Below are 24,628 nucleotides of genomic sequence, written 5' to 3' on the forward strand. Positions count from 1 at the left end.
TGAGGTTGGTAAGTGAGAACCCAGATTGTTGGGGGGCTGACTCTGTAAACCGCTTAGAGGCTGTAAAAGTAGTGTGAAGCAGTATATAAGCTAAGTGCCATCTGCTATTGCTATCCTCTAATTCTGATAGATATAATCCTTCCATTTGTTGGGTTATAGCGAAAATCTGCAGGACGCTGGCTCAGTGGCCAGATGCTGAACTTGTTTAATCAGAAAGGTCGGCAGTTTTGGCAGTTGAAACCAGATCCCTAAGCATACATAGCAGAGTGACTTTGATTAGCTGTCCCAGCTTCTGCCAACCTAGCAGCTTGAAAGCATGTAAAACTGCAAGTAGAAAAATAGGGACCACTTTGGTGGGAAAGGCAACAGCACTCCGTGCGCCTTCAGCATTTAGTCATGCCAGCCACATGACCCACGGAGACGTCTTCGGACAGCGCTGACTCTTCGGCTGTGCGGAGATGAGCACTGCCCCCTAGAGGCGGAAACAACTAGCACATGTATGTGCAATGAAACCTTACTTTTTTACCTTTTAGAATAGAATACAAAGATGAATATGAAATTGAGTTTGTGTCTGTATGGAGAAGTGATAATCTGGGATCATTTTATTCTCAAAAAAAGATACTTTATTTGTATTAAGTTTTGTGAAAACCCAAATAAACATTTTTACAAAAAAAAATAAAAATCCACTACTGGTTCTCCAGAACTGGTCAGAACCTGCTGAATACCACCTCTGAGCTTGACCACATAATGAGGCATAGAAGATGAATGTTTACCGGGTTGGATTAGAAGACCTCCAAGGTGCCTTCCAATTCTGTTATTCTGTTAAGAAATACAATCTAATCAATGATGAAACTTCCAGATGAAGGCAGTGGATCCCAGCTTGAATTTTAAGTATCACACGTATGAATTAGACTTTTTAAAAAAATTAAAGGGAGCAGATATACCAGGGAGATCTGACTTAAAGAACATGCAGTCAGAGTATAAATCAGTGTAAGGCACAGATAATGACATTTAATTTATGCAAGAACTAGAGAAAGAGATAAGAGACGTCATGAAAGCTAAAGTTGTAGAAATGGTCCCAAAATTTCAAAGAGGAAAAAGATGAAGTGGCATTCAGATACCACTCTGATAGACAAAGAAAGACGGCGAATGAAAGTCTTGGGCAGCAAAAAGAAAATTCAGTTATTGAATTTCAATACCGAGCAAGAAAGGAGAAGGAAAGATCTCAGTCAACATGACAACCGATCAAAGAAAATGACAAGAAAAGAGAAAGTGAGAGCTGCTTGTAGATCAGAGAAATCAGAGGAAAATTTACAACTTAGGAAAGGATATGCAAGAAGAATAAAAGTAGAGACCTCCCTGCAAGAGACATATGAGATTAAATAAAGTTATAAAATGGTAGGGACATTTTTAGAGGGAAAAAATAATCAGGAAATAAGAGAGCACTGGGACAGATGAACAATTTAAAGCTGCAGAAGAAGAGGCAATTAAAGTGCTAACCGTTCCTTGCCAACAATTACAGAACAAAACTATGAGGTACAGAGATTGGAAAAAGGTTTATGCAGCGATAGGGATTTAAACAGGAAAAGGTGATTTGGAACAAATCCAACCCAAGAATGACATAGAACAATCCAGCCAAATTTTCAGTTCTTTATTTGCTTATATGTGGTAGACAGAATCTTGTCAGACTATACCCTTATTACTCCCTATAACCTGGGAGATTCTAGGCAGTGGCTATCCTAAATCTCTTCCTGTCTCTTATCCAGTTCTGGGTTGTGCTATCTCTTGCCTCGCTCCCCCGTCCTTAGAATGTGCTCCCCCCATCTGGGAAACTGTTAGTCCATCATACCACCTCCCTTTCCATAGGGACCATGGGGACGTACATCAGATAGCATCTCCTTAAATGAACAGTTTATTTTGCAGCTGCCGAGTTGAGTCAGGAAAAGATAGTCTGGATTCCTGGCTAGCCCTAATTTATAGGTCATTCTTTTGAAGACAACAAAGTCCACATTCTGGACAGAGAAGACCACTGGTTTGAAAGAGGGGTCAAAGAGGCCATCTACATTAAGATTGAACAGCCTTCTTTCAACAGAGGGATATGACACCATCTGTCTCCTGTTTAAGGGATGCAGTGGCTCAGTGGCTAAGACGCTGAGTGTGTCGATCAGAAAGGTTGGCAGTTCGGTGGTTCGAATCTCTAGCGCCGCGTAACGGAGTGAGCTCCCATTACTTGTCCCAGCTTCTGCCAACCTAGCAGTTCAAAAGTATGTAAAAAAGCAAGTAGAAAAATAGGGACCATTTTGGTGGGAAGGTAACAGCGTTCCGTGTGCCTTTGGCATTTTGTCATGCCAGCCACATGACCGCGCAGACGTCTTCGGACAGCGCTGGATCTTCGGCTTTGTAACGGAGATAAGCACTGCCCCCTAGAGCCGAAAACGACTAGCAAGTATGTGCAAATTAAACCTTTACCTATTTCTTGTTTACAACACAGTCCTTTCAGCAGTTCCAAGAAGATTCCACAGCCATTGGCACTATTCAGGTGGCCCTGAGGGCACAGATAAACCTCCAAGTGGCCTCAATGACTCTCAGAAAGAGAACTAATGATCAGATGATGACAAAGAATATAAAACCTTCCATCTCCCACCATTCAGCCAGAACTGAAGAAGCTTCTTGGGTGAGAAGTGATTTGCTTAACGGCCGTGTTATTAACAACTGCAAGTGATTCACTTAACAATCTGAGCATAAAAGGTCATAAAGTTGGGTGTGGTTCATTTAACAAATGCCTTGCGTAACTATGGAAATGCTGGTCTCAATTGTGGTCGTAAGTCGAGGACTATCTCTAGGTGGCAAGAAGATTTATTGTTGCTTTGCTGATTATGGCAAAGGCACTGATTGTGAAGATCATGTCAAGAATCTGGAATATGTTAAGGTTAATGGATGTCTGAAGAGTCTGTAAGAATGAACACAAAAGCTATTGCAAGAACTGAGCTGGGAGAAACAGAATAGCTCAGAGTAGGAAAACGGATGAGATAAATGTAGATAATGCCCTGAAATCTAACGGTCTTCAGCAGTAGAGCACTGCCATGATGGGGAGAAACGTAAATAGGTTTTTTTTTTGTTGAAACTGCAGGTCATAACACAGAAACACCCTAAGATACAAGAAAATCCAGGTAGTTCTGGACTTACAACCATTCATTTAGTGACTGTTCAAAGTACAACGGCAATGAAAAAGTGACTTTTGACTGTTTTTCACACTTAAGATCTTGCACCATCTCTCTGGTCATGTGATTGAAATTCAGGCATGTATTTATTTCCATTGTCCCGGGGTGATGGGATCAACTTTTGTGACCTTCTTCCAAACTTGTGCCATAGGTTCACCATCACGGCCCTATACCTGTCCAGTCTCTTCTTAAAAACCTCCAGTGATGGAGCTCCCACAACTTCTGAAGGCAAACGGTTCCACTGGTTAATTGTCCTCACTGTTAGGAAGTTTCTCCTGAATTCCAGGTTCCTTCTGTCCTTGATTACTTTCCATCCATTGTTTCTTGTCTTGCCTTCTGGTTCTTTGGAAAATAAGTTGACCCCCTCTTCTTTATGGCAGCCCCTCAAATATTGGAATACTGCTATCACGTCACCCCAAGTCCTTCTTTTCTCTAGACTAGCCATATCCAATTCCTGTAACTGTTCTTCATATGTTTTAATTTCCAAGTCCTTCATCATCTTGTCTGCACTTTCTGATTTCTTATAATGCTCCAACAATGCAGGATATATTCTGACAGCGATGTGGGGGGGGGAGCCATACCCCAAGCTTGGAAAAGTTGAAATCAGAACAGGAGCTTGTCAATGAACAAGTGGAAACAACAAGTAATTTTGTTTTCTAGAGCTCAGAGAATAAAGATGGACAGAGTGCTGAAGAAACCAGCAGATTAATCCTGAAAAGGAAAGCCTGCGTCCAGAGTGGATCATGGATTTGCTTAATAACTGCAGCAAGTTGTTTTAACAACCACTGCAAAAAAAGGTCATAACATTGGATCGGTCACATGACCGATCCAATATTTACAACCATCACAAGTGACAGCTATGATGGGGAGGCGAGGCTTCGTTATGATTGTAACTCGAGGACTGCACGAGTCAGAAAGAGGGTTGTGAAAATATTTACAGACCCTTCACATCCTGGACATAAACTGTTTCAACTCCTACCCTCAAAACGACGCTATAGAGCATTGCACAGCAGAACAACTAGACACAAGGACAGTTTTTTTTCCAAACACCATCACTCTGCTAAACAAATAATTCCCTCAACACTATCCAACTATTTACGAAGTCTGCACTACTATTACTGTTAATCTTCTCATCACTCTTTATCACCCATCCCCTCCCACTTGTAACTGTATGACTGTAACTTTGTCGCTTGCATCCTTACGATTTATATTGACTGTTTCCTAGTATGATTTGATTGCTTATTGTACCCTATGACTATAATTAAGTGTTATACCTTATGATTCTTGACTCTTGACGAATGTATCTTTTCTTTTATGTATACTGAGCCTTTGCACCAAGACAAATTCCTTGGGTGTCCAATCACACTTGGCCAATAAAGAATTCTAACCCCCTCCCACCCGAACTACCTACCTATATTGTTTCACAATTCCTGGCCACAGGCTATTTGAAGGTATCGCCACCAGCCCCTTTATTCCAGAGAAATCATTTCTGTGCCACAGTTTATTCATGAGGAGGCAAATCCCAATCCTTCTGCCTTTCCCCACCCCCCTCTAATAGCTGACAGCCCAAGGGGTCTTTTGTTAAGACCCCTACCAGAATGAGTGTCACTGATTAATTAAAAATTCCAAGCCTTATTATGTACATCAAGGTCAAAGAACTAAAAGACAGCTGAACAGGGAGAGAAGATAAAGAAAGATGAATGGAAGAATTATTTCTGAAGAGGCTGACTTTAGCTAGCTGTTCTCAGAAGACACCGAGAATGCATCTCCGCTGATAGAAAAACTCCCAACAGCTCAGATCATATAGTCTATAAAATAAATCAAAAATTATACCCCATTGGTCCCTAGTTTGCTATATAATTCCCAGCTTGGATTTCATGGCTTAGGGCTTCTCCTTGTTGTGCCCAATGGGAACAAAGACAAGAAGCCAAATGTGAAAAGCCCTGTTTTTTTTAAGCCTAGCGAAGAAGGAAATATTCCCCCCACCCCGCAATTGGGTCTTCAAAATTTGATTTCCCAAGGGTTCAAATGTCCCTGCTGTTTTTACCTGGGTTGACAGATTCAATTTTATTGACAAGCTGGGTTTCCTCCCCCCTCCCTCTTCCTTCATAGCTTGAGCCCCAGATGTGACAAAAGCCCTTTGTGGTTTGGAAGATTAAAAAAAACACAAAAACACCACATACCAGGTTTTCTGAATGTGGAAAGCTTGGTAAGTACAGAGATCTGTGAAGCCACACAGCCCAAAGGGAAGATGGTATACTCTAGAGCTCTTTATACAGTAAATCCCTTCCCTAGTTTAGCCCTAGATTCATTGCATGCAAAATGCCTGCATGGTTACTTTCAATCCAGACTTTTATTTTATTTATTGGATTTATATTGATGCCTATTCGCCCATGGTTACCCGAGGCGACTTACACAATGTAAAAATCATATTTAAAACAAAAAATAAAAATAAAGACAATAAGAACTAACAAAAAGAATCAACTACATTAGTAAAGTACAATAGAACAAAATTTGGGAAAACAAAACAAAAACAAAAAACAACTCCCACCCCCCCCCACCCCGACGACAGCAGATCACACTAGCCATTTGATGGGTTCCATCCCTCTCTGGGTTCCCCAGGCCCGCTGGCAAAACCAGGTCTTCATTACCTTTTGGAATAGTATTAATGAGGGGGCCATTTTAATCTCTGAGGGAATGTTCCAGAGAGATGGAGTCACCACAGAGAAGGCCCTTCTTCTAGGTCCCACCAGGTATATCTCCCTCAGGAGTGGGACCCTGCAGCATTCCATGCCTCCTCGCTCCAATGGATCAGGTTGATGTCACTGGCAAGAGGTGTTTTCTCAGATAACCCGGACTCAAGCCATGAAGGGCTTTAAAGGTGCCAACCAGCACCTTGAATTGCACCCGGAAGCAAATTGGTAGCCAATGCAGCTCCTGCAGGAGAGGCGATACATGTGCACACCGGGGTCTGCATAAAACCATGCGGGCCGCTGCATTTTGCATCAACTGGAGCCTCCGGATGCTCTTCAAGGGCAGCCCCATGTAGAGCGCGTTGCAAAATTTTTGCTGAGGGTTTGTTTGTTTTTTTACTGTTTTTCACAGTCACTGAAAAGGTAATGGGTGGAATGTCTATGGAGATTCTCAGTCATCCAGATCATGGTTGTCCCAAAGGTGCTTTTTCAGGAGGCAACTGGACTTTTTTTTGGTTTTCTTTGAAGACGTTTTGCTTCTCTCATCCAAGAAACTTCTGAAGCTTCTTGGATGAGAAGCAAAACATCTTCAAAGAAAAACCAGAAAGTTCAGCAGCCTCTTGAAAAAGCACCTTTGGATGGTGCTTTGTATAATAAGTTGAACCCCCTCTTCTCTGTGGCAGCCCTTCAAATATTGGAACTCTGCTATCATGTCATCCCTAGTTTTTTCTCCAGATTGGCCATATTCAATTCCAGCAACTTTTCTTCATACGTTTTAGTCTGCAGGCCTTTAATCATCCTAGTTGCTCTTCTTTGCACTTTCCCCTCCCCAAAGTCTCAACATCTTTTTTGTAATGTGGTGACCAAAACTGGATGCAGGACTCCAGGTGTGATCTTACTAAGCTCACCAAACATTAGAGGAACAAACACTCCATGCTGTTGTTAAAAAAGACTTTCCAGTCCTCCATGTCTATGTGTGCCTACTTCTTAAGAAAGCTATCCACTGCCATAGCCAAACCTCTAAGCATAATCTTTGAAAAATCTTTCAGGACCAGCTCCTTGCCTAACCTATGGTCACAAGCCACAGTCATCCCCATCTTCAAAAGGGAGACCCAAGCCTAGTTGAAAATTACAGGCCAATCTCCTTATGCTGCGTCACCTGTAAAGTCATGGAATCAATTATTAACCAATCCATCATCCTCCACTTAGAGACAAACAACCTACTCTCCAATAAACAATTTGGTTTCAGAAAAAAACTATCCTGTAATCTGCAACTCTTACACTGCAAAAACATATGGACGACACAACTCGACCAGGGCAAAGCAATAGACGCAATCTACATAGACTTCTGTAAAGCCTTTGATTCAGTGGTACACGAAAAACTACTCCTAAAAATAAAATCCTATGGTATCTCTAGACAACTGAATAACTGGATAGAAGCATTCCTGGCAAACAGACAACAAATGGTCAAAATTGGGAGCGTCCTATCAAATTCTGTACCTGTCAATAGTGGTGTCCCCCAAGGCAGTGTTCTAGGACCAACTCTCTTCATACTCTACATAAATGACCTCTGTGATCATATTAAGAGCAATTGCGTTCTTCTCGCTGATGATGTAAAGCTGTTCAATACCACAGACAATACTGCTACCCTACAAAAAGATCTTGACTATGTATCAGAATGGTCAAACAAATGGCAACTTCAAATCTCAACAAATAAATGCTCTGTCTTACATATTGGCAAAAAAATCAGAAAATAAAATACAAGCTGAATAGTCAAGATCTTGTTGATGACCCAAGCTCTGTAAAGGACCTTGGAATACTCACCTCTAATGATCTAAGTGCTAGAGCCCACTGCAACTACATAGCCAAAAGGCATTAAGAGTTGTTAACCTAATCCTCACGTAGCTTTTTCTCTGGTAATATCACACTACTAACCAGAGCATACAAAACATTTGCTAGACCAATACTCGAATACAGTTCATCAGTCTGGAACCCACATTACATATCTGATATTAGCACAATTGAGAAAGTCCAGAAATATTTCACAAGAAGAGTTCTCCACTCCTCTACTCGTTGTAGAATACCTTATGCCACCAGACTTGAAATTCTAGAACTAGAAAACCTTGAATTACGCCGTCTTCGGTCTGATTTAAGCATGGTATATAAAATCATACATTGCAATGTCCTACCTGTCAATGAATACTTCAGCTTCAACCATAACAACACAAGAGCACACAATAGATACAAACTCAAAGTTAACCGCACCAAACTTGATTGCAGGAAATACGACTTCAGCAATAGAGTGGTCAATGTCTGGAATACTCTACCCGACTCTGTAGTTTCTTCCCCAAACCCCAAAAACTTTAACCTTAGACTGTCTACTATTGACCTCACCCCTTTCCTAAGAGGTCTGTAGGGGCGTGCATAAGCGCACCAACGTGCCTACCGTCCCTGTCCTATTGTTTCTCTTATTCTTCTTTTATTTTTCTTATATGTACCCATTTCATGTATACACTTATACTTATTATCTTGTAAACAATTGTCAAATCAAATAAATAAATAAATAAATAAATAAATAAATAAATAAATAAATAATGAAAAAAAATTAAAATTCACTCCAACAGATGAGGCAGCGGGGTATATCGAATAAAGAATGACAGGGCTGAATATTTAAACTTCATTGGTGTGAAGTTCCATACTGCGTATGTGAATGCTGCTTCTCATCTGAATTATTACGAAGAGTGTTCCATATTAGCAGGCTTGAAACCCTGCATTCCTATTGGTCCACAAAGACCGCTACGTGATTGGACAGTCAGGACAGCTGTGATTGGTTTGCTAGGAGTCTACCGCGATTGGATGAAACCAATCGCGGGAAACTCAAAGCGATGTCATTGGCCGCCTAGCCGCGGCTAGCTCTATAAGAGCCGCCGCGAGCGCTGCTTTTTACTCAGAACTAGCCTGTTAAATAAAGAGCTGTTGTTCACTTAATCTGAGTCTCTCGTCTCCATGAGTCCGACCTGCTGAACTTAACAAAGAGCAACCAGGATGATTAGGGGACTGGAGGCTATAACATATGAAGAACGGTTACAGGAACTGGGCCTGGCTAGTCTAGTGAAGAGAAGGACCAGGGGAGACAGGAAAGCAGTCTTCCAATATTTGAGGGGCTGCCACAGGGAGGAAGGGGTCAAGCTATTTTCTAAAGCACCTGTAGGCCAGACAAGGAATAATGGATGGAAACTGAACGAAGAGAGATTTAACCTGGAAATAAGGAGAAACTTTCTGACAGTGAGAACAATCAACCAATGGAACAGCTTTGCCTTCGGAAGTTGTGGGAGCGTCATCACTTGAGACTTTCAAGAAGAGATTGGACTGCCATTTGTCAGAAATGGTGTAATGTCTCCTGCTTGGGCAGAGGTTGGACTGGATGACCTACAAGACCCCTTCCAACTCTGTTAATCTGAGTATATGAATCACACATTATATTCAACTCAAACTCCACAAAACAAACTTTAAGCCTTAGCATAATGTATTGCATGAATCCTGCCACAGAATTCAGCAGCGCCCTAGTTTGAACATGCTCACCCCCAAAATATGTGCTAGAAACTGTGCTCTTAAATAAAGGTTGGTTTATGGCCTAGTCCCGTCCATGGACCAGTACAAGGCCAGGGCATGCCAGAAACCGGGCCCCACAAACAAGAAAAGCCCCATCCGCGGATGCAGTAAACATATGAAACCACAGCCCCTCCAGTCTGCGGAAAAATCTCCACAGAAGAGAAGGTGCCCAAAAGGTTGCAGGCCGCTGGTCTCTGGCATCAGTGGGTAGAAGTGAAAATCCAGATGATGGTTGTGATGGTAGCTACACGCTGTTAACATCTGTCACAGGTGAATTCCCTTATGTATGTCCCTGTGTAGCAGATCCCATCTGCTCTCATGTAAACAGAGCCCGAGCAGCCAAGTTATATGTGTGGTTGCCTGTAGCCTAGAAATAAATTACATTCAGAGACTGACTCCAGGTGAAACAGATTATCTGTGGGAACAGATGTCCATTACTCTCTGTGCCCATTTAAAACAGAGCATTTAATTTCCATCGGTTACATATACAGAAATGAAATGTTAACTTGAGGTATTTGGCTTGTTACTCAGCACACACGAGAAACTTGTGAGAATGTAAGTAGTCCTGGACTTACAACCATTCATTTAGTGACTGTTCAAAGTTGCAATGGCACTGAAAAAAATCTGACTTGTGACCATTTTTCACACTTATGACTTTGCAGCATCCCCATGGTTATGTGGGAGGTTAAAATAGGGAGGCTTGGCACCTAGCTCCAGAGGTGGTATTCGGCAGGTTCTAACCAGTTCTGGAGAACCGGTAGCGAAATTTTGAGTAGTTTGGAGAACCACTAATGGAAATTTTGAGTAGTTCAGAATCCCACCTCTGACTTGCCCCGCCCCCATCTATTCTCTGCCTCCTGAGTCCCAGCTGATCGGCTGGGTCTTCTTTTGTTGCCCTGCACAGGAGAACAGAGCTGGAAAGCAGGTTAGTGGAGTGGGAATGGAGATTTTGCAGTATCCTTCCCCTGCCAGGCCTATCAAGCCATGCCCACCAAGCCACGCCCACAGAACTGTAGTAAAAATTTTTGAATCCTACCACTGTCTAACTCATACTGTGTTTTCCTGAAAATAAACCCCAACTAGAAAATAAGCTTGTAATGTAAGCCCTATCCCAAAATAAGATAATCAGACAGATGGACACATGTAGTTACTGCATTTCCCACAAAATAAAACCTAACTGGAAAATAAGCCCTCTAATACGTCTTTTGGGGCAAAAATTAATCTGAGACCCAGTCTTATTTTCAGGGAAACAGATATTCATGATGGTTGCAGTACCCGGAAGTTATGTGATCAACTTTTGTGACCTTCTGACAGGAAAAATCAATGGGGAAGCGCGATTCACTTAACAATTGGGTTACCAACTTATCAATTGCAGTGATTCACTTAACAACTGAGGCAAGAAAAAGCCGTAAAATCTTCCTCCTTTTATTTTCTCCACGACGACAATCAGTATGCAGCGTCAGCAACGAGAATTGTCTATCCCAGGAAGAAATGTTCATTTTTGCACCTGGTATCTTGTGCTCAGGACTCTGCTAAAGGCGTTTGGTACAATTCACTTAACAACTTAGCAACAGAAATTTTGGGCTCAACTGTAATCGTAAATTAAGGATTACCTGTATCATCTGCATCAGTATCATTGATTGTCTTTAAGGCAAAAAGAGGTAGTCCTTGACTTACAACCACAACGGTGGTCAAAATTTCTGTTGTTAGACATTTATGGTGAGTTTTGCCCCATTTTAGGACTTTTCTTGCCAACTTTGTTAAGTGAATCCTTGCAATTGATACATTAGTAGCCTGGTTGTTAAGTGAATCTGGCTTCCCCATGTCAGAAGGTCGCAAAAGGGGATTACATGACCCCGTGACACTGCAGCCGTCATAAATGAATCAGTTGCCAAGCATTTGAATATTGGTCATGTGATCATGTGGATGCTGCAAAGGTTGTAACTGTGAGAAATGGTCCTGTCACATTTTTCAGCGCTGTTGTAACTTTGTACGGTCACTAAATGAACTGCTGTAAGTTGAGGACTACCTGTAGTCTTCAATGGAGCTCAGAATTTTGATTGTAAATTATTGTGGTCTTAAAGTCTAGGCACCGCCTGATCCGACTTGATTTTACAACTGCTTTTACAGGGAGTCAACTCAGTCACGAAGCAAATCACATGGTTGGTAAGTGAATCTATCTACGTTATGTCTGCCTAAATAAAATGTTCAAGGAGGGCCATAAGGAAAGGGGGAAAAATTGTGCTTTGTATTCTGAGATTACATAAGTGAGGTGCGCTAAACCTTAAGGCTTCTGTATGTCTTTGTTTATTCATTTATCTATATATTTATTGAATAGATTTATATGGCCACCCATCTCATACAGTGACTTTTATTTCTTTTTTCATTCTTCAGACTTCATAACCTTCCCCTTTTGTCTGAACTCCAACCTTAAGCAAAGCCTTGGGGAAATATATAGAATCTGATGATGGCAAATAAGATTCTGCCGAGGCATTGCTGCAACTTTGGAAGCACAGCTGTAGTGACGTTTATATATATATATATATATACGTTTTCTTAAGTTTTCGTGGGTACTTACATGTATGGTAAGATTCTGCCGAGCTCAATACCATATATATGTACCATATATATGTGTGTGTGTGTGTGAGAAAAACGAATCTTGCAAATTAATGTGTGTGTGTGTGTGTGTGTATCTGATCCTATCTATCCACAAACACATAATACACACATATATCACACACATACAGTGTTTACCAAAATATACATATGGGTACATACATATTTTTAAAATTAATTAATTTACCTTGTCATGTTTACGTAGTGCATATTGGAGGTGGTGACCCTTTAGAGAATGGTATGCCACAAAATTTCATTTTTAATGCAGGCCGATGAGTGTACATTTAAAGTCACAATGAAGTTATTCTAGGTCCAAATCAACTCGCTCTTTCTCCGTTTCTCAAAGGATCTCCCTGAAAGAGCTCCCGGTTCGATTGTATCCCTTCGTTCGGACGGCCTTTTTTTTTTTTTTTTAGCCCCGATGAGGGCTAGAAACTTTTTTATTTTAATTTTTTTAAAGAACCGTCTTTCGCCGGCTCCGCTTCCTAGCAGGTACCGAACCTTGCATCCCCACATGAGGAAGATTCCCCCCCCCACGCCCCCCACGCCTTTCCCTCAAACGCCAAACAAGATTCCTTCGTGTTGAATCCGATCTCTCCCTTCCGCGAAGGGAAAACGCCTTCCTCGCTTTCCCACGTCGCGAGAGGCGTCCATTCTTGGACCGACGCCTGGAAGTGGGAGTGGGAGGACTGGGTGGGGGGAGGGAGGGAGGAGGGCGGGTGTTTTGCTTTGCAACCAGCCCTGAGGGGGAGGGGCTTGCCGGAGCCCCTCCCTCTCCCACCCACCCACCCCGCAGCCTCCAGACAATGCGCTCCCGCCCCACCAGCCCCCCACCTCTCCCTCCCGCGCGCGTCCAGAGGCGTCCGAGCCGAAGCCGGCGCGCGCCCCGCCTCCCCCACGGTATACGAGCGGCTGCTTTAGGAAAGAGGAGGAGTGCGCGGGGAGGTGTGTGTGTGGGGGGCGGCTGAGCGTCTGTGGGTCGATCCCGCCCCCGGGCCGGCCCTTCCCCGCTGCCCAAGCGTCCGTCAAGCTGCGGAAGAGGGGAGGCGGACGGACGGCGCGGGCGAAAGAGAAAGGCGCTCCGGTCCGGAGGGGAAAGAAAGATACGAGGAGCTCCTCGCGGGAAACACTCCCGCCCCCTCCCCACCCACACCTTCCTTACTCTCTTCAGTCCTTTTCTCTGGGAGTCGCCCAGCGAGGAGGAGAAGAAGCAAAAAAAGGAGTGGAGACGGGACTTTTCCACAGTGAATGGACTCGCCGAAGGAGCGGTAAAGAGGGGGAGTGGCGGGGCTGGCCGGGGTTCCTGCGGGGGGAAGGGAGAGCAGCCGGGGAAGGACGGTGCAAGGAGTGGGAGTGGAGCCCGTGGGTGGGGCAGGGATCCCCGACTCCGCGGCTCTTTCTCCCCCACCCCGGCGAGCAGGTCGGCTGCCTTCCCCAGATTCTCAGGAGAGCGGGGTGATCTTCCTGGGAAGAGATTTGGGGCGAGCCTCGTAATGGCTTTAAGAGAGTGGGGCGGGGGTGTTACTTCACCTCGGGGAAGGAGGAATTTCCACAAACAGCCCTTGGTTGCGTAAATAGAGGCATAGAATCAAAACCTCCCGCGAAGCAGGAGTGACTACCCCTTTACAAAGCCTTACTATAAGAACCACACCTGGAATCCTGCTTCCAGTTTGGGGGGTCACCACATTACCAAGAATAAATAAATAAAAGATGTTGAGACTTTGGAAAAAAAAAAAAAGAGCCGGAGAAGAGCAACTAGGATAAGCCTGGAGACTAAAACCTACCTGAAGACCGGTTGCAGGAACTGTGTGTGGCTAATCTAGAGAAAAGAAGGGCTAGGGAGTGACACTATAGCAGTCTTCCAGCATTTGAGGTGATGCCACAAAGAAGAGAGGGAGTCAACTTATTTTCCAAAGCACCAGAAAGCAACACAAGAAGCAGTGGAAGGAAACTGTTCAAGGAGAGAAGCAACCTGGAATTCAGGAAAAACTTCCTAGGACAATTAACCGGGTGGAACAGCTTTGCCTTCAGAAATTGTGAGGTGCTTCATCGCTGGAGGTTTTTAAGAAGAGATTGGACAAGCCACCTGTTTGAAATGGTATAAGGTCTCTCCTGCTTGAGCAGGGCAGGGGGTTGGACTAGATGACCTACAAGGTCCCCTCCAGCTCTATTCTGATTGATTGATTGGTTTTAAGAAAAGGGAGTGGGCTGGAGGTTACAGGTTGCCCTGAAGCTGCTTTGGGCTCTGGAAGGTCTTATTAGGTCTCCTTGCCTGAAAAGAGTGTATTTTTGGGGGGCAGAATATGGGAGATTGAGCTGAGTGGTATGGATGGGAAAGCACCAGAGGTGGGTATTCAGCAGGTTCTGACCAGTTCTGGAGAACCGGTAGCAGAAATTTTGAGTAGTTCGGAGAATCGGCAAATGCCACCTCTGACTGGCTCTGCCCCCATCTATTCTCTGCTTCCGAGTCCCAGCTGATCAGCTGGGTCTTCTTTTGTTGTCCTGCCACAGGAGAACGGAGCTGGAAAGCAGGTTAGTGGGGTGGGGAGGAAATGGGGATTTTGCAGTATGCTTCCCCTGCCACGCCCACCAAGCCACGCCCACAGAACGGGTAGTAAAAAAAATTGAATCCCACTATTGGAAAGGACCGCTCAAGGGGGACAGTGTGTGTATGTCTTTGTCATGCGGGATGCATCAGAAGGAGCCCAACAGATGTTCAGGGGTAATAACAGAATAATAGAGTTGGAAGGGACCTTGGAGGTCTTCTAGTCCAACCCCTGCTTAGGCAGGAAACCCTATACCATTTCAGACAAATGGTTGTCCAATCTCTTCTTAAAAACTTCCAGTGGTGGAGCATTGACAACTTCTGGAGGCAAGTTGTTCCACTGATTAATTGCTCTAACTGTCAGGAAATGTCTCCTTAGTTTTTGGTTGCTTCTCTCCTTGGTTAGTTTCCACCCATTGCTTCTTGTCCTTCCCTCAGGGGCTTTGGAAAATAGCTTGACTCCCTCTTCTTTGTGGCAGCCCCATAGGTATTGGAATACTGCTATCATGTCACTCCTAGTCCTTTTAATTAAACTAGACATGCCCAATTCACAGATTAGGGTGCTGGCTCTTTGGCCACATTTCTCTTCCACTCCTAACTAGGCCTTCTCCACCAGTGTTCTCCAGATACCTTAGATGTCAGCTGTCATTTTCCCAGCCAAGGTTGGAGGCGATAAAAATTGTGGTTCAGCATCTTTGAAGTGTGTCATCCAAGGAAGAGCTGTTCTAGCAGTTAGCCATCCAACCCTCAATCCACGAGGACTCTGAAATTGCCCAAGCACAAAGCCGGTGTTATAATTTGGGGAAGGACTTGCTGGATTTCTTTGAGGGAGGAAGGAAGAACTTGGAGATTCATTTGCTGGGCATGAGGGTGTCCCAGAATTGTGGTGGGTCTCTTGAATTTCCAACCAAGGAGTGGACAAAGGGAGGAGATAGTAGCTAATGAGAAATACAGTAAAGGAACAATATAATTATACATATAATAACAGCTGCAAGATTGGCGTATGCCCAAGACTGGAAGAACAAAGATGCCCCCACAGAAAGTGAAATAATAAGGAAAATATTAGTCTGTGCAGAGATGGACAGACTAACTTTATAAATCAAAGATAAGGGTGAGACAGTAAGATGAGGTCTGGAGTAAAATGTATCAATGGCTAGAGTCAAAAAAAAAGAAAGGGTTGACGCTTTATAGAAATGGAAGTTAAAGTTTTGTAAACCAAAGAGAATGGAATATAATGGACAAATACGAGATGATACGAATGTATGAGTATAAAAGATGGTTGTAAATATGTATATAATTGTATATAAATGTAAATAGAAATAATATGCAGCTAGCACTATACTAATAACATAAGGGGAAAAGGAAATTAACCGTTTAGCTTGTATGGCCAAAATGATGGCCAAGAAAGTCACACTGTGTTCAATTGTTTTTAATGTTTATTCAATAAAATTATTTTTTTTTAAAAGGGAGGAGATGTAGCTGAGATGGGCAACAGATTGTGGTTAATCCCTAAAGAAGTTAGCAAAGTGGAACAAATCATGGGTATGTCCAGGTAAAAAGAGCAAACATACTTGATGAGAAGGTCCAAAGTTAGCTTGATGGCTAAGGAGTGTTTAAGAGGCTTAATGCTCTGCAGAGGGACCCAGATTTAATCTCCGTCTTCATCTGCAAGAGCAAGAAAAGTTAGTGGCCAGATTCACACATCCGCCAAGACGAAGCCGGACAAACCATTGTAAAAGGGCGAAGCTTGCCTTGTATAATGTTGATTGTAGTTTCCAGTGTTTCTTTTCTTGGCTGCAAGGATGAACTTTTTCACTTCAAGGGTGTATCCTGTCATCTTCGCTACAGAGGCTGCTTTCTGGAGCGGAACGCATTAAGGCAGTCTGTTCTTGATTATAGTATGTGCTTCATCTTTTGTTTCTGTACTATTTACTGGAGTAGCGGAATGGTATGAAGTTGATTTTAATTTCCCATGCATTTGGTACTATGATGGAGTTTCTATAATGTAAGCCACATCCTTCTTACAGAAGGGTTTTTGGACGGTGGTAGTGGGGCATCTGGTTTAATGGTAATAGAGAGGCCTTTGAAATTTCACTAGTAGTCTGTTGTGGGATTTAGTTTTAGGGAATTAATATCGCTGCCGTTGTTATTTTGGCATGGTTGCATTAGTTGCTTTGGTGTTCAGAGTTGGAAGAAAAAGTGGGAGGCAAATATTAAGATGAACCTGAATTGCTCTGTGCAAAACTGAATTGTCACTGAGAGAACTACTCTGTCCCCCCCCACCCCCCCCCAAAAAAAACCTGGTGCCAATCTAGTAGCATCCAACTGTAACTCTGACCACTTGAGTCAGCAAGTTGGTAATCCTATTGTCTGGAGATAAAAGGGGTCATGGATGGATCCAGATTTTAGCCCCAACTCAGCATAGAAACTCACTGGATGGGGCTTTGAAGGGATCTCTCTCAGTTCACTGTATCTCATACATTCATAATGTGGGGTGGGAAAACCCACAAAGAAGATGAAGAATAAATACGCCATAAATGAGTGCCTTGGTTTGGGGTTCAATGGAACCTTTGAAGTTGGCCTCTACAATGAAGTCTTGATTGTTAAATTAAAATGCCAAAGTAGATGCATCTTTTATATGCAAAAAGATGTTATATTTTGTCTTGGATGCAATTCCTCCCTCCCTCCTTTTTTCTCTTTCATTCTTTTTCTTTCTTTCTTTCTCTCTCTCTCCTTCCCTCCAATCCTCCCTCTTTCTTTCTTTCTCTTTCTCATTCTTCCTTTTCTTTCTTCCTTTTCTTTCTTTCTTTCTTTCTTTCTTTCTTTTCCTCCCTCTCTCCCTCCCTCTTCCTTTTCCTTCCTTTCTCCCTCCTTCCCTCCTTTCTTTTCTTTTCTTTCTTTCTTTCTTTCTTTCTTTCTTTCTTTCTTTCTTTCTTTCTTTCTTTCTTTCTTTCTTTCTTTCTTTCTTTCTTTCTTTTTTTCTTGTTCTTCCTTCCTTTTCTTTCTTTCTTTCTTTCTTTCTTTCTTTCTTTCTTTCTTTCTTTCTTTCTTTCTTTCTTTCTTTCTTTCTTTCTTTCTTTCTTTCTTTCTTTCTTGTTCTTCCTTCCTTTTTTTTTCTTTCTTTCTTTCTTTCTTTCTTTCTTTCTTTCTTTCTTTCTTTCTTTCTTTCTTTCTTTCTTTCTCTTCTTTCTTTCTTTCTCTTCTATCCCTTTTCCTTCTCTTCCTTCCTTCCTTCCTTCCTTCCTTCCTTCCTTCCTTCCTTCCTTCCTTCCTTCTTAAACATGCAAACACCCAAAGTTTATGATTTCTGATCCCACACGCCCAATTGGCTTCCTTTTCCATGACCGAACCAGACCGAAAGGAAGGAAAGAATTCCCTGGCTATGAATTTCATCGTTTTTTTTCTCTGCAGAGAGGAAGAAAATTTGCTGTGGATTGAAAACAATATGGAAAAGTAACTGGTCCAGAGAAGAATTAGGGGTGGGGAGGGAGCTTCTGCAGTAAAAGAAAGAAACAATATATATTTCTTTCCTTGACAAGGTTTGTGTTTTGCCTAGAGGACTTTTCCTCATTTCAGCTCTGTAGCCGTTTGCTCCTCTTGATTGCATCTGTGTTTTACGATTCCTGTTGGGGTAAGTGAATGTTCATTTGTATGTCCAGCGTGGCTGGCCTGGAGTCACCTCATGGTTGATTAGCAAAACTGCTTCTTGATAAACTTACCTGACTGTTCGCATTTGGTGATAAAGAGTCCAATTGTAACATCAGCAGTAAATAATGCCAACCCGCCTAGTGGTATCTCTGGAGCATGAAGGTTAAATGGGTGATTTACATGGGAAGTGAGAGCATGCCCTGAGCTCTTTCCCACTCAAAGTGGTTTGGACTAAAAGAGGCTTATGGGTAAGACAAAGCTCATATGCTCTTGCTGGGTCACTGACTTGCCTTCTTATGTTCCTTATCAACAGAGAGAAGACTAAGAGTCTGTCTACCAGCAAGTCCTTTGGGCTTGCAGTTCACTTTCTTCTGTGCCCGAGATGGGAAAACGATGGCGCTCCTTTATGACCTTGCGGACTTCAACTCCCAGAATTCCTGAGCCAGCTTGGTTGGCTCAGGAATTCTGGGAGTTGAAGTCCGAAAGTCATAAAAGGGCCATCGTTTTCCCATCCCTGTTTTACACGCCCGTGTGAGAAATTTGAAGAAGAGGGTTTAAGGGTTGAGCTTTCCAATAGCGTTAGTATTGAGAAGTGAGCTCCAGTGATTATCCATAAGTGGCAGGAAGTATGTGCCACTTGACAAACTGGGATATAGCAATAGCATTTAGACTTATGTACCGCTTCACAGTGCTTTATATCCCTCCCTAAGCAGTTTTTACAGAGTCAGCCTATTGTCCCCCAACAATCTGGCTCCTCATTTTATCGACCTCGGAAGGATAGAAGGCTGAGTCAACCTTGAGCCTGGTGAGATTCGATTTGCCAAATTGCAGGCGGCCAGCAGTCAGCAGAAGTAGCCTGCAGTACTGCACTCTAACCACGGCGCCACCACAGCTCTTATATCTGGGAGAAGGCTGCGAAGATGGAGAAGGGCCTAGAAACCAAGAAGAAGTTTCTGTATTAGGGTATGTTTAGCTTTAAGAAAACACAGCACCAACAAACAAGTATCTGATATTACATATCTTGCTGGGTTTGAACTGGGAATCTTTATCTGGGTTATTTGGAGATGCTGGGCATTAACCGGGAACATTCTGCATACAAAAAAATGGTATTCTGTCACTCAGTTATGGCCCAGACCCCTCCAGATTATAGCAGTAGCACTGAGATTTATATACCATTTCATAGTACTTTCCAGCCTTCTCTAAGCGGTTTACATATTGCCCCCAACAATCTGGGTCCTCATTTTACCAACCTCGGCAGGATGGAAGGCTGAGACAACCTTCAGCTGGTCAGGATCGAACTGCTGACAGTGAGCAGTGTTATTCTGCAACACTGCATTCTAACCACTGCACCACCACAGCTCAATGTTACCTTACAATATTGTGTTAAAAGTATAGTATTATATATTTGGCCTAAAATAATGTAGGGAACTAGCCACTAAGAAGTAAGCCATGGTTTAGGGCAAGGGTCTTCAAACTTGGCAAGTTTCAGACTTGTGGACTTCAACTCCCAGAATTCCTGAGCTAACATGGCTGGAGGAGGAATTCTGGGAGTTGAAGTCCACAAGTCTTAAAGCTGTCAAGTTTGAAGACCCCCTGGTTTAGGCCATAGCATTAGGTGTGAACCAGGAGACTGGCTTGCTCAGCCAACCATAAATTAAGTAACCCACAGCTTAAAGAAACGTATTAACCTACGTCTTTATACCTGTGTGACACTGAAACAATGAATGGGACAATCACAGTGGTTACCCGGATAACTGGGAAGAGTTTATTTGGCACCAGGAAGGTTTTTGTAGGCTTTGGCAAAATAAATCAGTAAATATGTATAAATATGCTAGTTAATAAAGAGTGGTTCCCAAATGAGATTTTGGATACAGAATTGTATCTCTGTCCAAATCTATCCTATGAGTCCCCTACTATCAAGAGTGGCAGAGTATTTTGAACAATGCAGATTCAGAGAAGCCCCTAAGCAGGAGACTTAAAATCTATGTTACACGGGGGTTAAATGTAAATTCGAAGTACAAGGGTTGAAAATCCTTGATTTTAAATATTTTGCACTTTTGGGGAGAGGAGGGGGCTGTGTTTTCCCAAAAGGAGATAGGGAAGAAGTGACCAAGAAGTGTATTCATTTCATATCTCAACAAATGCCTTGGAAGTAAGAAGCATTTCTGCTAAACGGAGGATCAGTGGAAGGGAGTCTTGAAAGGAAGAGTGTTTAAGGATCTCCTAAATTTTAGAGTTGCAAAGACAATGGGGCCACCACGGAGAAAACCCTGCAAAGCCCATAATATCTTCTTTTAACGATCCCACAATCCCTCGCGGGATGGAGTCCGGGCAACTGAGTGGAGATAGCAGAGTGTTTTAATGGCCGGATGCCCTTCCTGTCGCCAGTGTGGAGTTTTGTTCAGCAGATATATTCTAAGTGTGCCGAGAGAGAGAGAGAGAGAGAGAGAGAGAGAGAGAGAAAATACCTACCTCTCCCTAGGCTCGAATTCACAGCCTCCTGATTGTGAGGCGAGAGCTCCTCCTCTAGGCCACCGAACCGCTCCAAAGTCCATAATAATGATACCATCTTAATTGCTGGCACTGGAGAGGGAGCCTTAAAGTTGATTTCTAATCCGCAGACAAGCATGGAAGACAATTCTTGCCACAGGGGGTGTTTTTCTGTTCCCGTGTTGTGTATAAAACTTGGAATCCCATAAAGGAGAGAAAAGTCAGGGCTGAGCAGAGCTGAGTCTAATATTCTCCCGGCATCAAGATGACTCAGCTTAAAAATCCTGACCAGGGATCTTATTCTTGCCATTGGGGGGTTAAACCTCGAACCTGGGTCATCTGCGTATCCAACCTAGAGACCTTTTTCTGACATTGAGAACAATTAATTGATGGAATAGCTTATCTCCTGGAGTTGTGGGTAACTCCATCCCTGGAGGTTTTCAAAAATAGGCTGGACATAGGCATGTCACTGGGGTGGTATAAGGCAGGGGTCCCAAAACTTGGCCACTTTAAGACTTGTGGACTTCAACTTCCAGAATTCCCCATTCAACCATGCCTGTTGGGTCCCCCCCCCCTACTCCCTAGACTGGAGAGATTGCAGAGGAAGGGATTACAAGAGAGTAAGCAGGCATACAGTTGAAGTCTAGCGAAGCTGGCTGGAGAATTCTGGGAGTTGAAGTCCACAAGTCTTAAAAGTCGCCAAGTTTGGAGACACCTGGTATAAGGTTCTCCAGCCTTTAGCAGGTGGTTGAACTAGAAGGTTAGAAGACTCAGATTCCTTTTCAGCTCCATGATTCTGTGTTCTATGAGTTACGGCTTCTTTCCCCAATCTTGGTTGAATGGATAACAGCTGGATAAACTCAGTGGGAGGAAGTTTCTCCTTCACCTTCTGCCTCCTTTATAAACCACAAGAGCGTTTAACATTCTCGGCACTTGCCTCCCGTTCTCTTGTCACAGACTTTTTTCCTAAATGAGATTCTCTGAGAGATACGTAGCCATATCTGAGCGTCTCTTGTTCCCAAACACCCATGTTTTTTTCTTATATTCTACAGAGGCCGTCGTGGACGGGTAGTTCGAGTTTGCTCGTCTCATGGTCTTCCTTTTTCTTTCCTTCTGGGTTTTCTCCATCTCCCCCCGCCCCACAATAAACTTTGAAAGAGAAATATACATCACATTTTTTTCCCTGCTTTAGTACATCCTGGCTGCTCCCTTTAGCCAGAGTTCTTTCTGCTCCATGAGGCCCAGCTTCCTTTTCTAAACAGTCCAGATGTACAGTAACCACCCATAGTGACCCCTGCTGACCTCCGCTGGTGTCTTCCATAGTTCAGCTTGCGGGAAGAAAAATGTGCGTGCGTGAAAGTGTGGGCGGTGTGCAGGCCTGTGGAGAAGTCCAGATTCCTGGGCTGAAAGGTTTTTTTTGCCTTTTGCAATGAATCGGTTCTTTTGCCAAAACAGCCGAATTGCAAAGCAAGCTCTTTTTGTGGCTATTATGTCTGGAAGGGGCTCACGGGACTGAGATAAGGGCCATTAGCCTTAGGAGGCTGATTCCTCCTCTAATCTACGTTAACTGAAAACATACTTCTTTAAAAAGAAAAACCTATCTGTATATCAATGAATTTTTTTTTCTAACTTTAAGACTTATGTGGCTGCAGGCATTTTTTTCTTTTTCTTTTTGGTCTTATTTCACTGCTAAGCTTGTCACTCCTGATTTATTTCTTTATGTCAATTTGTACGGCTTCCCCCATTGCAACAGGGACTCTGGGCAGCTGCTACAGGGTTAAAAACTCAAGTGCCATGAAACAACTACTAAGCATAGGTCTCAGGGTAGCTAAGTCAGCGGAGGTCTCCTAAATAACGTATCCATCTTGCAGGCCCCATTAGCATCCTGTGACTCCCCAAATTTGGGGAAACAGCCACACTTTGAAGACTTTATGAAAAGCCAGCAAGGTTGAAGCCAACCAGATTCCAGGGGCATATGAATTAGAATTAGAATTCTTTTTTATTGGCTAAGTGTGATTGGATGCACAAGGAATTTGTCTTGGTAGAAATGCTCTCAGTATACATAAAAGAAAAGATACATTCGTCAATGGCATTCCAGAGAGCAGGCATCTACACCATGGGTGTCAAACTCACAGCCCGCGGGCTGGATGCATCACATGCCCAGTTTAGTGAAGGGGGAAAGGTACCGATATGTCACGTGACGCTGCCATGACGCCACAAGTTTGACACCCCTGATCTACAGAAAGGTCCTAATCAGATGACATTCCCTGATGAACGTGCCTCTTTGATTGGATCTAATGCTTCTGCAGTGCCCACCGTTGGGGATTGTAATGGGCTGTGAGAATAACCTTGGGAGACAGGAGGAACGGCAATCACACTTGGCCAATAAAGCTATTCTATTCTATTCTATTCTATTCTATTCTATTCTATTCTATTCTATTCTATTCTATTCTATTCTATTCTATTCTATTCTATAGTATTCTACTCTACCCTACCCTACCCTACCCTATTTCATTTCTCAATCTTGACAACTTTTGCCCAACCAGCATGAATTCTGAGAATTGAAGTCCACACATCTTAAAGTTGCCAAGGTTGATCTAATGGGATGAGTGGAAACGGACGAGGGTGATCCCACAAATAACCTGGCTCGATGTCGTGAATGACTTTAAAGGTGACAAATAGCAGGTTGTATTGCACCCAAAAGCATAATGGAGGTCAAATGAAGTTTGCACTTTTTCAGTCTTTAGTTGAAAAAAAAAGAAAAGATTGCTTCCAATACTAAGACTCCAATGCAATGCTTCCCCTGGCCCAGAAGCGAGCATGAAGCAATCACATCTTTTCAGCAATGCTACTCATCTCTTGGGTCTTCTGGAGCTGCTGTTTAACTCTACCCTGGTGCCCTAGACAGGGCTGACTCAGGAATTCTGGGAGTTGAAGTCCACAGGTTGTAAAGTAGTCAGAGTTGCCCACACCTCTGCTGTATCATGAATTGTTGAAATGGGCTGCATTTGTGCAACAGGTTAATCCACCAAATACTGAACCAGGTTTGCCTGTGTCCACAGGGTCACGGTGACCAAGTAGTACAAATTTGCACTACTTGGGTGACCCTGAGGACCTAGACAAACCCCCAAGTGGCCTCAGTGACTCTCTAAAAAGAATGCAAATGACCAGCTGTCTGCAAGGAATATAAATCCTTCCATTCCCCCACCATTGTTACAAGCTAATCCCTAGCTTGTTTCTTAAACTCAATTTAACAGTTCTTGTTTTTTTTTTTTTTCAATAGGAATTTTCTAGTGGAGTCCTTGGCTCTCTCTGAGCTTGGTTGTTTGCTTGCATTAAGGATTGCACAGTTCAACCCTGAGCAATACGTATTTTCTTCTGCCCTTCTCTTTGATCCATTACTTGATCGGTTTCCAGGTAGTCCTTGACTTACGACCGATCACTTAATGATTGTTCAAAGTTACCATGGATCCCCCCCAGTTATGAACTGGTTCCAAAGTTCTGATTGCATTTCAGATGCTCAGAAACTGTTCTGACCCAACTGGGTTCCCAGAGAGCAAACACAGACAAAGGCAGTAGCCCCCACCTTTTAAGGTTTAATCACAATTCCGTTCCTTTTACAGATAAAAGGCTGCTTTCCAACAATTAGCTCTGACAAGAAAGAGCCTTGCCAAGTTGTTTGTCAAGGTTGCCAAAACCCCAAAGATAAGAACTAATTTACAAGATTCTCCAAACAAGAAATAAGATGTCCACCAGTTTAGCTTCAGAGCTTCTTTGCTGTCTGCAAAGAATGCTTTTCCAAA

At 43.1% G+C, this 24,628-nt stretch overlaps 1 protein-coding gene across 1 annotated transcript in view; it reads left to right on the forward strand.

The window, feature by feature from the left end:
* Window positions 1–13,078: 13,078 nt before the first annotated feature.
* DDAH2 (DDAH family member 2, ADMA-independent) overlaps window positions 13,079–24,628 on the forward strand; it is a 50,818-nt gene continuing 39,268 nt past the window's right edge. Inside the window, exon 1 of the mRNA XM_026685438.2 lies at window positions 13,079–13,410. The gene's annotated coding sequence lies outside the window, so the exon portion shown is untranslated. The remainder of the gene's footprint in view (window positions 13,411–24,628) is intronic.

Source organism: Notechis scutatus, chromosome 2 (genome assembly GCF_049901735.1).
Source record: "Notechis scutatus isolate UNSWTSFEM ecotype Mainland chromosome 2, rNotScu1.2, whole genome shotgun sequence".
Classification (NCBI taxonomy): domain Eukaryota; kingdom Metazoa; phylum Chordata; class Lepidosauria; order Squamata; family Elapidae; genus Notechis; species Notechis scutatus.